The sequence below is a fragment of the Cupressus sempervirens genome, chromosome 3 (assembly GCF_028749045.1).
Source record: "Cupressus sempervirens isolate cs-2001-9-10 chromosome 3, ASM2874904v1, whole genome shotgun sequence".
NCBI classification, from domain to species: Eukaryota; Viridiplantae; Streptophyta; class Pinopsida; order Cupressales; family Cupressaceae; genus Cupressus; species Cupressus sempervirens.
The window spans coordinates 478,416,039-478,421,548 of NC_143120.1; the positions used below are offsets into that span (position 1 = coordinate 478,416,039).

The 5,510-nt window shown below is 31.0% G+C and overlaps 1 long non-coding RNA gene across 5 annotated transcripts; it reads right to left on the reverse strand.

The window, feature by feature from the left end:
• Nucleotides 1–960: 960 nt before the first annotated feature.
• Nucleotides 961–2,468, reverse strand: LOC149567235 (uncharacterized). 5 transcript variants are annotated; one of them, XR_016361623.1, is made up of 5 exons: nt 2,364–2,468; nt 2,048–2,247; nt 1,662–1,735; nt 1,319–1,430; nt 961–1,212 (listed from the first exon to the last, which is right to left on the reverse strand). It is a non-coding gene; the product is annotated as an uncharacterized LOC149567235 (long non-coding RNA). The 5 variants fall into 5 exon arrangements; XR_016361619.1 differs by having other exon boundaries at nt 1,319–1,374; nt 1,594–1,735; XR_016361620.1 differs by having other exon boundaries at nt 1,594–1,735.
• Between the last annotated feature and the right edge of the window lie 3,042 nt (nt 2,469–5,510).

Genomic DNA, 5,510 nt, shown 5'->3' on the forward strand with positions numbered 1-5,510 from the left:
ATACCATTAAAACTTCTAATTTGCTCAATATTTTCTAACAGAATGAATAAAGAAAAATGTAGAACAGATAGGCTGTGACACCAAACTCATACTATGGGAGGTCTAAATCTGCTCAGCGTTTTCAAAAACAATGACAGACAGGTTTGACATGGACAGGCTGCAAAACATCCCCCATTTTCCATGCGCATTTTAGTGTTAAAATAGGAACATCAGATGGAATGGCCACAGTTTTAAATCAAAGACGCGCATAATCAGACCAATGGAATGCTCGTGAACAATCCTAACTTTCTCTTCAAGCAATGCCCATCTTTACTTTCAATTTCTAAACCAGACAAATGGAATTAAGTTTCCACTAGTATTACCTGTCAAATCCCAATAGGTGCGCTATGTTTATGACTTTTGAAATCCGAACTCTATGACAAAATAGTTGAACAGAATTAAAAGCAACATAAAACATATAGTGAGAGCAAGATCTTACAAAGATACGATGGATTAGGAAACATAACCAAAATATACGAGCACCTAACATACAATGCTATATGATACATTCTTCTTTAATAAAATGGAAAACTGGAATATGCTGTAAAAGATGGAAAGCATGAAATGGAAGGAGTTTATAACATCATCCAATTTTTATGCAATGAATGAAAATTATCAAATTTAAAATACCGTAATTTATGTATTCTAATATGTATACTAATGCCTTCTTCTCATGACCATGGTTTTGAAACTTATGGAAGCAATCCAAGAAACTATTTGGAAGACACGCACAATGTGAAAAACGGAGTCTTAAAAATGCCAGTGCCACTGATACATAAATCTTCAAACCCAATAGAAAAATAGATAATTGATTCAAAACCAAATCTATCAGATAAAAGGTTCTCTCAATAAAAGAACTTCATTTAAACATGAAAACAGCAGCTGATGCAGCAAATGGAAAACTTCGTTGAATCCAGTAAATGAAAACAATCATTAACAGATATATTTATGTCAGAAAACCATAACTTAATAAAATAGTGATTCACTTTATACCCATTGTTTATATAATAAAGATATGAATACTGGAACTAAATATGAATAAAATGCACTCGCACAGAGTCATACAAAATATGCTTTGAGCAATTATGAAACCCTTTACTTCTGATACTATGTTTGCAAATTACCTCCTCATAGATGAAAAAGTTTGTGTATCTCCCAACTCTTGCATCTTTCCTGAAACAATACACGCAGAAGTTTTTATATCTAAAAAATAGCAATTTACATTTATTACATATCTATGTGCAAGGAATAACAAAATGAGAATTGAAAAAGAACATACCAGTCTCCTTCGGCACTCCAAATTTCAACATCAATGGTTGTCGCTACTTTTGCTACCTGGTAAATAAGGGTTTTCCTCAAAGGCGCGCTCATATATAACGGTTTTCCTCAAACTGTAATAATGCCTTTTCAACTGTAATTGCTTTTTTATCCCCTAACAGTCATGGAAATAACAAACATTCCTATCTAATAGAAAAAGCAACATGAATTGGAAGAAATGAAAGAATAAAATATGAAGAAGAATGGAAACCCAAACTAGAGAACAAGAAAGCTTACTGTAGTTTCCATCACAATTATACGTAAAGATACATCAATAGAAGCTTGTTTGAATTGATTTTACCCACCGGACGACCTCTTTAGCAGCTTCAACTTCCTCTCATTGCAAACGGCTTAAACATCACACAGTAAGGCTCGACTCCTAGTACAAAAGTGTTAAATAGTCAAAGTTTGACTTACTTTAAGTCTAAAGCAAATGTTAACCTATACAGTTTGAGCAATTTTGAAATCCTTTTACTATAAAAATTACCTACTCATTATTGCCACAATCATCACAGATGAAATTTTTTTTTTGTATATAACTCCTCTCAACTCTGCATCACTACTCAGACAATACGCACAGATTTTTGTATATCTTATCTAAAGAACTTACAATTTGCATCTACAACCTATCGATATGCGAGGAATAACATAAAAATGAGAAAAGGAGAATGACAATAAAGATTAGAACTACCTGGTAAAGAGGTTCCACGGGATGCACAGAGCAAACCCTCGCTAGCCGAAACCCCTCAAAGCCATTACGTCCAGAAGGAACTTGTAGGAAACACGGAACAGAATGAGAGGAATGACCAGAGGCACGGTCATATATAAGGGTTTTTCTCTAACGGTAACAATGTTTTTTCCCCTTACCAGCCATGAAAGAGCCGTTATAACCTAGATCAAAAAACAAATAATCACACGTTTTCTTTGCAATTCGAACGAAAAACAAACAGAGTTGTTGCTAGCCAAAAAACAAAAAACAGAGCAGTTGGGGACACAAAAAGAATTACAGAGCCATTGCAGTCCGAGTGAAGGATAAGAACAGCCCTTGCAATTGGGGAAAAAAGCAGAGCCGTTTTATTGTTTACATTTATAAAGGTTTGTTAAGATGTAATTATTATCCACATTGTTTTGTTTTTTAACAAATTTAATATTGTACCATTTTATTATTTTTCGTGATTTTTAAATACACTTATTCAAATGTAGAAATCTATTACTATCTTATATCGTTTATTATTGAATTTTTTTCAATATAATTGGCATTTATATAATTTTTTATTTAACTCTTTGTAAATAATTTTTGATTTAATATTTAATAAATTTTAAAAATTATTTATGAAAATAAAATTAAACTTTTATTGTTTATGTGTGTAATTTTTTTAAAGAAAATGTGTGGGGAAGAAATGTGGTTTGGCCTTTTTTGTTTGAGCAGTTGTAAGGGCTCTTTAATTAATGGCTTTTAAGGAAAAAATATAATTATGATTAAAAAATTCATTAATGAAAAAGAATTAATACCTTTAAAGAAAAATCCTAATATATGACCAACTTATTTTGTCTTTGGTCACGTCTCTTGTTCTGCATTTCCTACAATTGTTCTAGTGAGTTTCATTTCACTCAGCTAGGTTTTTCCCTCTCCATCCCTCGATTTCCTCTATGACCACTTTCCCAAACAACTATTCACCTATAGAAGATGGTGACATATTTCAGCTATATGGAGGGTTAATGGAAAATGGTATGTTCTATTTTCATTCTCATCTACTTATATTTTATGTTATTCATCGCATCTTCATATTATGTAGATATGAGTTGTGGGGAGATTTTACATATATAAACATTGGTGTGCTCAAATATGGTCAATGGAGAGTGGTATGTTTTATTTTCTTCTCATTTTCTTCCTTTTTTGTTATTCTTTGTATAGGGATAATGTTTAGATATGAGTTCTAAGGAAATTTTAGATATACAAGCATTGATGTGTTTTGTTTTAGGTGATACAATAGTCAAGAGTATTACTTCAATTGGATAATTTGTCCGCTTTGATGAATGAAGAAATAAGGAAGAGGTTTACATAGCATTTTCCCCATTATTAGAATCTTTAGTAATTTGGCACAAATGATAGACTAAGATTCCCTTTAGGTAGCATAAACCAAGACATTGTGTATGACTGTGCATCAATAAAATTTACTCTTATTTAGTTTGAGTGCTTAGATCTTATCATATCCATTATGAGAAATAAAGTGAGCTAATATTTCTTTTCCAATGCGAGGCCAAGACAAGCAAGGGCTATAAATACCTTGCTAGAGAAGGTGAAAAGAAAGCTAAAGCTACCAAGCAAACCATCAAGAAACAAAACTACATAAGTTGTTGTTTATATGTTTTCACTCTAGTTACCACATAGGCTTCGAATTAGCCCTAATGAGTTTTAGGATATGCTAAGTGATAAAAAATGCATTAGGATTTTGCTAATGGTTTACTTTGTTTTCTAGTTCGAACTTTGGATTTTCATTCTTCCCTACATTTAATTATTCCACTTGTTCTAGATCTATTTTATGCTCTTTATGATCTCATAAACTTTTTAATTTTCTATTTACAATTATTTGATCCATATTTTCCCTCATTTTATTAAAATAATTAATATTAGGTCAAAGAGCTCTTGGTAGGAGATCTAGGGAATTCTAAGTACATTGCACACATAAATGGAGAAAGAACTACAAGAGGTAAGATTATTTATCACTCTTTCACCTTTGAAGTTAGTTTCATTCACAATTTGTCAAGTTTTCACCCACTGGATGTCAGCGCTAGACTTTAACATACTATCTCACATTCTAAGAGAGAAGTAATGTAGTTATCTAGTGTATACAAGTTAGAGATAGAAATAATTGTTTAAACAAGGCAACAACCACTGTAGTGTCTCAAGTTGCAAATTGTAACTCATAAAGTAGCTCAGATCCTTTTGAAAGTGTCTATCCCCTCATTTTGCTTCCTGTGCAAGTGTTTCTACCTTGTGATGGCTTGTCCTATTGATACAAATTTTACTATCCTTGAGTCTCATCTAACTTAAACCCACCTTCATTATAGTTGAGGTTGAATATAAATATGAAAATTGATTAGAAAATATTGTATTTGTTTTATATTTAAATTTCTCATATGTTGAATTTGTTAATTTGGAATTTCAAATTTTGTTGAGAAGTAAAAATGAAAATGAAAATTTAATTTCAACTCCAATTCTACTTCTTGAGTTGGAATTAATAAATCCTCATTTAAGATAAAAAAATTAATGTCACAACCCACTTTGTGTGACTCCTACTATGTGTAGACACCTAAAAATCCTTTAAAAAATAAAGTATTTTTATTTTTTGAAAAAATCCCTGATGACATCATCATTTATTAATTAATTAATTAATTAATTTTTATGCCATTAAATCTCTTTATCTTAATTAAAAATATTTAATTAAGGAATCCCTCCCAAAAATGTTTAAATCTTATTTAAACATTATTTCCTTATTTATTAATTATTTAATTAATAAATTGACCAAAAATCCTAAAATAAATAAAAAATTTATTTTTTGCCCAAAACTTGGCCAATTTCTTTAAGACCACTAACCTCTTCCAAAATCTTCTAATCCTTCTTTAATTTTAATTAAAGGCTAATCCCATCATTTCCTACCTCTAATCCCAACTCAAAATATTTAATTAAGATTAAATATTAATCCTCATATTTATTAAAAAAGTTTTAATAAATATCTCCTCAACCCAAACCCTTGAAATAAATAAAACTTTATTTATTTCCTAAAAATCTAATTTATCCTCATCCTAAGAAGTTCTAGACTCTTCTAGAAAGTCTTCATCCTTATCCTAGGAAATTCTAGACTATTCTAGAAAGTCTTTATCCTCATCCAAAGTCTAGACTCTTCTAGAAGATGTCTTTAAACCTAATCCTAATCCCCTCCTAACCTTGTCACATTCCCTAAACATGGGTTAAGAATTACTAACCCAAGCCAAAGTTAACAAATATCTCCTCCTTCACCCACCCTCATTAAATGCCATCCACTTGCCTATCCCTAAGCTAATCCTAAACCATCCTAATCCATCCTCTAATCATTTGCACAAGCCTAAGCAAGCTTAAAACCTTCCTAATCAAGTCCAAGTCAAATTTTCTC